Below are 10,905 nucleotides of genomic sequence, written 5' to 3' on the forward strand. Positions count from 1 at the left end.
TCCCAATGTTTTCCTTCACCATGTGCTGTACAAAGCTTCTGTTCTCATGTGCAGCTTTCTGGCCATGTCCTGTCTTCTGCCCAGCTGGTCACCGTGCTGCCAGGTTCTGCCCAAAACCTTCAAGCAAAATCTCTCTCACAATACCATCTGCTGTGATGCTTCTTCCAAACTGACGTTCTTCCTACCCTTTCAAATATGACACTGGTCTACTCGGGCAGCTCAGTGGGTAAAAGAAACACGTTATAGTTTGCTCAACAGTAAGTGTGGTAGTCAGTTTGGGCACGCACTGCTGGTGTGTGCCAGTTCCTTGCTCCTGTTTTGGAGGAAGGACAGGGACCGCAGCCTGTGGATGGCATCCTCAGGAAGATTTGAAGCCCCTAGTGGGGACCTCCAAGAAAGAAAAGGAAAACTGGGTGGCCCTGAGAGGTCTTCATGGAAAGCAGAGATGTCTCTTGTATTCACAACCTATGGACACTGACGCCAGAAGGAAGCATAATGTCATTTCACATCCAGCTTCTTATACGCTCCGGTACCTTTTTTTCTTTACAACAAGTTTCTCTTTCTATTACCCTGAGGCACAAATCAAATCAGCCATGCTACTGGGTCAAATTCAGTGGTGATGCATAAAATGGGGGCGAGAATGAGTAAGTTTAGTTAAGAAGCAAGTGTCAGGCAGTCAACATAAGTTTGGAAAGGGCAGTGAGGTTGGGCAGGAAGAGAAGGTCAGTTCCATTAACAATGATATTTCTGGATTGCTCAGATTTATCAAGACTTGTAGAAAAAGAGGGTCTGAATTTTGCTTAGTGACTCAGGAAGAGATAACACCCTGCTAGGATACGGGTCACTGAAGGTTATCGCTCCTCTGTATAGAGCACACAATAAGCAGGAGCACCCAGTGCTGTTATGGCACCGTATCACACAGAGGAGCTGGAAATTTCCAATAAAAGGGTTGGTGCCATATTCACATCCCTCTCATTTTTTATTCGCACCTCTTTTATTACACTTCTGTATTTTAATTCCTTTTTATTATGTACTGAAGAGTTATTGTGCCCTGAAAGCCAGCAATCTTGGCCTGGATGATGGGTGTTCCTATGATGGCATTGCACCATAAAGAGCACAAACACAAAATCCTTTTGGAGCGGGGAGAGTTTTGTCATCCTCTTCTGCCAATGTTAAAAAATGGGTCTCATTCTCCAAGACAAGTGTGTCATACTTTAATCCAATGTTAATGTTATTTTCTCTCTTATGAGCTTTCCATATTCTGCTTAAAGCATAAGTAGTTCCTCTGGCTTTATTTGAAGCCATCTGTCTCTTGATTTCATAAACCGAATTGATTTCTTAAGAGATCTCTCGCATCAGAAACAGCCAACTAGATTAGACTTGTTGATTCAGTATTTAACTGTATTTTTACACCGTGGATGAATATAGCAACACATTATTTGAGTCTCGACCAGGCTGGGAATCACAGCAATGGGAGGGTGCATAGTCACAGAGCCCTGTGGAGCTTCTCCTGCCTGCCATGGGTGAGGCAGGGAATCTGCAGCGTCACAGCCCGACGTGCTCTGTCCTTTGGTACAGATACTACTACATGCGCATGGAGTTATGTTTAACACAGATATTTTCAGATATCTGAAAATAAAGCAGAGGCATAGATAGCCTTGTTTGTGCCATGCTGGAGCGGGAGGCTCAGCCTTGCCTCTCCACCCTGAGCTCCTTCCTGCTGTCTCCAGAGACACCTGCGCTGAGAAATGCTTGTGGGACACCCATCTGCAAAGTGTTTTCAGCCATGTGAGAGTGTAAAAACATCCGTATTTCCCCAGACTAAGGCAGAGGCGTTGCAGGGGGTCCTGTCCACCTCACACTTGCATACAGCAGCCATGTATGTACCTCCTCTATGTCTATCCCATCTCTAGGGGAGTCATGGTGCCGGTTGCCTGCGGCTTCATGCTGCAGCCCTTTCCTGCTGAGATCATGCAGGTCCGTTGTGTGAATACCATGGAAAGGTGGTGCTGGCTCCAAGGAAATCTGTGGTGTCCCCACTGGGTTTCCTTAGAGGTCTTTTCCTCTTGGCAGGCAGGAGTAGATGGCAGAAGAAGCAATAGTTTATTCCTCTCTTGGCTGGACTTGGTCAGTTGAAGCCCAGGAGCTGTTGTTGCGTGTGTGGTATGGGGCCTGACACTAGTGTCCGTGTCCAGCACTGCTGGGCCAGAAAGGGCTTGTTTTCCCACCCCTCAGCACTGCTGGACCATTTGTCTGTGACTCCATCATCAGGCCAGGACTTCTGTCTGGTTTCTGTCTCCCCAGAGGTCAGTCAAGATAATGATCCTTTGAAGACCACAATAGCAGTCACCTGAATTTCAGTTACTGAGCCCAAAAACATTTCTGTTAAACAAGAGCAAAATCAAACTGGCATGAAAGTAAAACCAAAATCAAACAGTAATTATAAATGGCCAAAGCGCTGCCTGGCAGAATACAACAGACAGCTTCTCTGAATGGGTGCTGGCACTATATTTCCCAGGCAAGCCCTGGCCACAGTTCCCAATTTCCTTTTTAAAGTCCAACTGAGCACACTTTTAGTTGTTTATCCATTTTGAAACACCCTTAAGGGTACTGTTTAAAAATAACCTAAATAAATAAATATGCAGCAGATATTTCTACGCAGCTGGTGGAACATTTGAATATATGCAAACATTAAGTCAGAGCCAGCTCCTTGTAATCGTTTATGTTTGTGCTCTAGCTCTCCCTGTGTGGTGTACCTTTGAAGATAGCAGTGCAATAAAATACTCCATTATCTCCAGATACTTTAGACTGTGTCATTCCTTAAACTGTGTGAATTATGACTGATGTTTCTCTCAGGCAACAGTTACATGGAAAAAATGTATTTCCCAATATTTCACCAGGTATCTTATCAGTTCTTGGGCTCCTATCAGCTTCAGCTTGTTTTGCAAGAATGTGCAAAATGAAACAATCTGGGGTTTTGCTCATGGAGCAACATTGCTGTGTTCATCTTGCAGAGGGGTTCACCTAGCTGTAGGCTCCACGGGCTCAACAGGTCTGGGGTCTACGCTCCCCGACACAATCGCCAAGTGTTTGTTCCAGAGCTGTTCAGGTGTGTACAGCCCTGCTCTTTATAACCATTTGAAATCACATCTGGATTTGGAAATTTTAACCTGAACTCACCTTTATTACCAGCCTTTTCTTCCCCTGGAATTGCACAAAGCAGGTAGCCATGGGACATGGAGGCTTTTGTCTTTTGATCTTATGTCAGGATAGTTTCAGATTATTTAAGAGCCTCACTTTCTTGAATATTTGGTAATTGTTAAGAGAGGAACTTCCAGTTTCTGTATTACAATGAATTGTCACTGAAATGCTTTTTTTAATTTTATTTTATTTTTCGATTTGCTGTTAACATACTTAACTTTTTCCATTTGTGGACTTCATAAACATTTCCATGTTTATTTCCATAAACGAGCCTCCCAAGTATACATTGCTGTCTAGCACAGAAAAGCCTGCTTTTCTTACTTGTGTTACAGACATCCTTAGAAGTAAAGCACTAGGTTCAAAGACCACCTGCTGAAAATCAGTAGTTTAGATTAATTTTTTAGATTAGGGCTAGCAAACTTTCACTTCTTTAAACGTTGTTTCTCTGTATCATACAGAGACCACATACTTTTAAAAATATTAAAATATATTAAACACTAAATAAAATATTAAATATATTTTAAAATAACTTATCAGAAATATCAGTAGGACAAATTAAAGGTAAAATTCAAGAGCTGAGTTGATTTAGTTGTAAGCAGAAATTAAACATCATTTTGTTCATCATTCTCAATCTAGGAACAAGATCTTTCTCATGCTGTTAGAAAGCCCCACAGTACCCTCAGTTGCATTCACACCCCTGCATATCCTTTGTATCTGCTTGTTTGCAGACCGACACAGGGAAATGATAAAATAACTTTATGTAGATTAGCAGGTGGCCTGACCTGGCATTCTTTCTGCTCGGGAGAAGGCAGAAGTAGGAAAGTGGTAATTCAGGACTATGAGATAATCCCAGCTATAGCACTGCTTATTTGAGGAAGTTTACAAGAATGGTGGCTGAGAGATCCAGAAAAAAAAAAAAAACACAAACCCAGCCACAAATGGAGCATTTGAATGAATTTTCATTTATCACTTGGTGAAACAAAGAGCAGGTAGCAATGTCTGTTTTTCTGTGCTCACAGTCGCAGACCCGCCAGCTCCGGGACTCCTGGGCTCATCCATAACATCTCTCGGTCAGCTGAGCCCTGACTCCTAGTTTTTTTCTTCCCCCGCACAATGCTTGTAGCTGATGCTTTGGCCTCTGCTTGTACAACAGGAAACCTGGTAGTTCACATGGCTTAGCTGTGATTTGCATACAGCCTATGGTTTCAGCCTTTTTCTTTTTTGTTTTAGCTTTTTTTTTCAGTAAAAAAAAAAAAAAGGTTATTTGCTCCCTGTGCAAAACCTGAAGGAAAGGTCTGCCACCGAGGGCTGTAATCAGGCCCATGGCTGTCTTTGGATCCCAAAGACGCCACTATTGCTGTTCCTATCCGCAACGTTATTAATAAAAAGAGATATACTTCCTCCACCTGGGAAAAAAAATCCGCAAAGCCACAAATCCCAAAGCCAAGCGTGCAAGCCATTTTGCAACCAGTGGGTGGTAACAGAAATGGGAAAACCCTCCGGTCCGGGGGTGGTGGCACCTTCCTTTGCAGCAACTTCTGGGGAACAGACCCTGGCCGCAGCACCTGCTGCCAGAGCTGGTGCTCCCCTTTGTTTCTAGACAGACTGCTTCAGGTTGTAATCGTGCCAGATCAAACAAGCTAAAAATATTGCATCTAATCAGTTTAGAATAAAGGCCATCTCAGAAAAGGTAGTTGCTCCAGGAAATGAGCTTCTTTCTCAACTGCTGGCATCATTCCCACTGAGTCACTGATGGGACTCGGAGTGCTGGGCTGCAGGAGTGAAATGAAAAAGTCCTTTGGGTGAAACTAAAAAGGGAATCTCCTCCGTGCTGAGCTTCATGCAAAAGCACCTCAAAATAAGGCAGTAAGAAACTGGTCAGCTTGAAGGGCAGCACTGGGACTGGGAAAAGCAACCATAATCCTGGACACAAGTCCCTTGAGGACAAGTATTTGGGGGATTGGTGAACGGCAGGGAAAAGGGGAGCTGTCCATATTTACCATCCAGTTAACAAAGTCTGTGAAGGAAGTAATTTAGAGCAAACAGGAGGAGGATAAAATAAGAGCAGGATTTCCAGCATGGCTCTCCCCTGAAGGGTGAGGAGCAAACGCTCCTCAGGATGGGCCAACCGCACCTGGGAGCCTCCACAAGCACAACCGGGTGGTTGTCCGGGCTGGGCAAAACACAGTCTGCTGGGTGGAAACCTGCAGCTGGAGGTCTGGGGAGGTGATCCTCCAAAGAAAGGTTAGCAAAGTAATCAGTCCTCATCAGACTCTCCTTCATATCTCAAAAATGTCTTCCCTGTCTCATTTCCCAAGATGTTTGCTTGAAAAACGTGGTCACACAGACAATGTGCTTGGAGAGAGTATGTTTGGGTGATCCAGTCTGGTTGTCGATTGGAATTAAATACTTGCTCTTTGTAACACCATAAACCCTTGCGTTTCTGGGGCTTAAAACTCAATCCTGAAACAATATTACGAAGTGCCACAGAGTTTGAGGAAATTCTTCACTCGTGTCATAACCCTTACAGAGACACCAATTATAACTAACTTCTTAAGATTAATCATTATAAATATAGTAGTACCTTTTCATATGATAGTGGCTTTCATGGAAAATGCATTCACATGTTTGTATTCTTTTTATTAGCTGCCTTTATGATCAAAAGTTAATTACTTTTTACCTACTGGCTGTACTTGCATGATGTAATATTTTCCAAGGTCTGTCGGAAAGACTTGTTCATTTATGACTCAGGATAGGCCTAAAATAAAAACCATGTAGCTAAGTACATCTAATAAATGTGAGTTGGCTGCAGTCTAATGTTTCTATCAGTACCAGCCCTGATTAAATATCCTCCATCCTGTGATATGTCCATGGAAAAACCTCCACACGAACGTGTGTGTATTCCTTCATTTTGTTAAATCATTCTATTTTTCTAGCCAAACCAGCCCTTTAGTTACTGAACTATGTACTCAGAGCTTGATTTAAACAGCACTGAGTAGTCAAATTGTACCTTGTTTTGGATCAGCAAGATTCACTGTCAGGACAAGGTGAGCAGGGACTGTTGCCTGAGCTATGGGATGCAAGGTGCAGCACTGTTGTTACCATTGGTGCCAGCTCCTAATTAGCGATCACAATAAATAAATGATATACACAAATTTTTGGTGAGACTTGTGATATTCTAAAGAGTGTTGAGTTGCTGCAGTTTGGGTTGGAAAGGCTGCATCTCCCCAGCTAGCCTGGGTCCTGATGGGCTCCGGGCCAGCTGGCTGTGGGAAGAGAGACCTCCTGCTGTCAGTGGTGGCAAGCCTGAAAAGCTTTCTGCCTCATCTCTTGGGTGTAAAGTGAGGCTTTGCCAAGAGGATATCCACCTCCACAAGAACCCTGCTGCCTTTCTCATGCACTTTAAGATGTTCCTGAAGTTTCTAGAACTGATGGGCTGAGGCCAACTGTACAAGGTTCAACAAGGCCAAGTGCCGGGTCCTGCACTTAGGTAACAACAACCCCATGCAATGCTACAGGCTTGGGGAAGAGTGGCTGGAAAGCTGCCTGGCTGAAAAGGACCTGGGGGTGTTGATGGACAGCCGGCTGAACATGAGCCAGCAGTGTGCCCAGGGGGCCAAGAAGGCCAACAGCATCCTGGCTTGTATCAGGAATAGTGTGGCCAGCAGGAGCAGGGAGGTGATTGTGCCCCTGTACTTGGCACTGGTGAGGCCACACCTCAAATACTGTGTTCAGTTTTGGGCCCCTCACCACAAGAAAGACATTGAGGTGCTGGAGGGTGTCCAGAGAAGGGCAACAAGGCTGGTGAAGGGTCTAGAGAGCACAAGTCTTATGAGGAGTGGCTGAGGGAACTGGGGTTGTTTAGCCTGGAGAAGAGAAGGCTGAGGGGAGACCTTATCGCTCTCTACAACTCCCTGAAAGGAGGCTGTAGTGAGGTGGGTGTTGGTCTCTTCTCCCAAGTAGTTAGCGATAGGACAAGAGGAAATGGCCTTAAGTTGCATCAGGGGAGGTTTAGATTGGATATTAGGAAAATTTTCTTTACTGAAAGAGTGGTCAAGCATTGGACCAGGCTGCCCAGAGAGGTGGTGGAGTCACCAGCCCTGGAAGTGTTCAAAAAACGGGTAGATGTGGCACTTTGGGACATGGTTTAGTGGACATGGTAGTGTTGGGTTGATGGTTGAACTGATGATCTTAGAGGTCCTTTCCAACCTTAATGATTCCTAGTTTTTACTTTCATTAACAATAATCCAGCCACCAAGCCAGGAAGCACGAAATTGCTACTCTACCCTTAATTGTTTTAGTGGTGGACTTGGCAGTGTTAGGTTAATGGCTGGACTGGATGATCTTAAAGGTCTTTCCCAACCTAAATGATTCTATGATTCTATGATTTTTTTTCCCCCTGAAGCTAAGTCTTAGTTACTTTGGAGCAACTGGTTTTTCTTTCAATGACTGATTAAACCACAACTCTCTATAGTGAACATAGCAAAAATTGATGGAAATTATCAGGGTGAAGCAAAGGAGAAAGTCAGGGCACTTTTAGGAGAGTGCAGGTGGAAATGCTGAGCTGCAGACAGGTGAGATAGCAGAAGTAACCAGGAAAGCCAGCTTGCTGGGGAGGCTGACATGAAGCAAGGAAATACAGATTAACCTATGAAGGGACTGGGGCCTTGTGCTCCTGAGGGGTTTTCTGTGCCTGCAGCCTGGCACATGTGTGGGAGGTGGGTACAGAGCCCCAGTATGGCACCAGTCCCTGTGGGGTCCTGTGACACCTTCGTGTGCAAGAAGGGCACAGGGGGCCAGGGCCAGGGACGGTAGTCTGACCCCTTTCCTTGCAGCCCCAGCTGAGGTCTTACCCTTGCACAGAAGGCTGCTGTCGTGCTCTTGTGGAAGGGTAACCCTCCTGCGAGGCTCCTTGGGAGGGCTCAGAAATCAGCCCCACTGAGGAGGAGGAGGAGGAGGAGGAGGAGGAGGAGGAGGAGGAGGAGGAGGAGGAGGAGGACGTCCCCACCACCCTGCTCCCAGCCCTTCCCCTCCTCCTGTCAACCCACAGGGGAGCAGAAACAGCTGAGCACTCATTCTGGGCTGAAAAGAGACAATTCTGGTCTTGATATAACCACATGAGGTAAAAAAAGAATTTCTTAAGGACAACAGATCATGTCTTCTCTTGCCAACTGCCTACATGTTGGAAAATGAAACTTTGTTGTGTATACATAAAGCCATTGAAATCTAAGATTTTCCCAGCCTGGTGCAACCCAATTGCAGAACATCATGCTCAGCCTTGACTGCCTTGTGCACCACAGAGCATCTCGTTAATATTTAAACTTGGTCTTTTGACTCTTATCCCAGAAGCCATGGCAAGGGTTTGTGATTTAAGCAGGGTTGTGTAAGCAAGACAGCCCTGGTGAGTCTGAGCTGCTGAATGGCAGAGCTCGCATGCGCTCCTGCAGACCAGAAGATTGTAAGGTGCATGGGCTGGAAATCACAGCAGATGAACCGGACTTGTCCCACAGAGGTGCAAGCAGTACCGGTGAAGCTATCACACATGAGAGCTGACCCACACAGCATCCCGGGAGCTGAAGAGAGTCATGCCAGGAGGAGTCCTGGTGTGCGAACAGGAACGCAGCACATGCCATACCATGGCTGTAACCTATTCGCCTTTGTTCCTGTGATTAGGGAGCAGTGGGAGCAGCCTGGGGGGGGGGCAGAGACTCAGCTGGGGGTGCAGAGGAGAGCGACTTTGATGGATTGCTAAGATTATAAACAGTTGTGGAAGACCATCCATGCCATCCTATGACCTCACGTGCCTCGTGCTCACAGAAGGCAAGAAAAACTTGGATAGTTTTAATATTCTGAAGGCAGGATGGAGAGGATGAGAGTATCATGTCTGTGGCAGAGGAATGAGGTGCCAGCAAAATGCATAGAAAGAACAAATGACATGTGCAGAGTAGTGGGTGTCTCCTTAAGGCATTGACAAATTAGTGTCTAAATCTTCAGCAGAAAAGATTGAATGAATATCCCAGGCACCCTGCTCCTGACTGATGCAGCTCTGAAAACCTGTTTTTCTTAAGAATCAGTATGTAAAGCTCTCTCCTCACTTCCTAGACATCTACCTATCTACATCTGCCTGTGCCAGATTCCTTATGTACCTTTACGAAAACACAAATGAATACTAACAACAATTCCAATACAACCATTAATCAATATTAACAACAATGCAAACACAACAATTAAACTGGCCTGATCATACACAGAAATTAGTTGGGGCTCTTGCGACCACTATAAAACATTCTTTTAATATATATTGATATTTTATTATATTGATATTTTTATATATATATAAAATATTTTGCCTTGACAGTCTAGAAATACAGCATATGAAATGCCATTGAACTCTTGTATTCCCAGTTAGGATCTAAAAACTGATCCAAAATATAATTCTTACTCAAGCATAATTTATTAACATAAACCTATGTTGATAACCTTTACACTCTGTCTGAAGATAAAGTGCTTGTAAATATGCTTCTTATTTAATCACTCCAATTTTTTGGAAGGTAATACTTCAATTAGAGGAACAGTACCTTGATTAGAAGAACAATTAATGCTTGTTTAAGTGTCATTTTTATTATTACTGTCTCACTCTACAGTTAAACATTACCCAAGATATCTCACTATTAATCTATTAATGATATAATAGCACTTGTCATTTTTTAGGACCTTCCACTCAAGATTCTTGAATTGCTTTATGACTGTTAGTGTGACTTTATAACAGCCTTCCATAGCAGATAAACATATGATACTTGCTTTACTTAAAAGAAACTGAAGCATGTAAAAATTACTCAGTGCCATATGAAAGGATGTCTTATTGATAGATATTTTGGAAACTTCCTTTGCAAAGGCATCTTCTCTTGTGACAGCCCAGTGCAGCTCTTGTTAAAGGCAGATATTAGCTCATAGCAATAGATTTTCTTCATTGTTCTGGAATTAAAATGACCTTGACTGGGAGAAGCCTTCTGAGAGCCTGACCAAGCTTTGAATTATTTCACGTAGAAAAACACCATCCTTACATTCTCTCTTACTCGTGCTTCAAGTCAGTGGCAGGTCCTTGAGACTATTCTAGGTCTTAAGATCCCTGGATTGAAAAACCCTGCCCTAGAAATCTGCTCTCTGCTTCAGGCAGTGAAGCAGGGTGTGAAAAACAGAATGGGGATTTTGCTGGCAGAGCTATTGCTCTTGTGTCGTGATTAGAGTGGGGCTGGATTACTCACATGGTTTTCCATGTCCCTCACTACCAACCAGCTCAAAACCACCACTGTGTCCCTCAGGAGTCTGCACTGATTTGCTCCATGACCGACATGCTCGTACAGGGCAAGCAGCCACGTCCTTGCGTGGGTTGTTGTGCTTCAGCTATGTGACCTGGGAGCTCAGGTCCCATTGTTTGTGTGCTGCCATCCACAAGGATGTCTCATCAGATGTCTGCCTTAATTGTTTCCCAACAATGTCTCTTTAATCCATTTTAGTTATTTATTAGGCCACCAGCAAGAATTCCAGAGTTGCAATAACTGCAGTTGAGATTGTTTGAGAGGTCTGTGAGGGGCATTGCAGGTATTTGATGTTAGTCTGTTAGACATTAATATGACTATACTCTGCAAATATGTTAAGAATGCAGCTATACAAAAGGCACATGTACTTCTGTGCAAAGGACGC

The sequence above is a fragment of the Pelecanus crispus genome, chromosome 1, assembly GCF_030463565.1.
Source record: "Pelecanus crispus isolate bPelCri1 chromosome 1, bPelCri1.pri, whole genome shotgun sequence".
Lineage (NCBI taxonomy): Eukaryota > Metazoa > Chordata > Aves > Pelecaniformes > Pelecanidae > Pelecanus > Pelecanus crispus.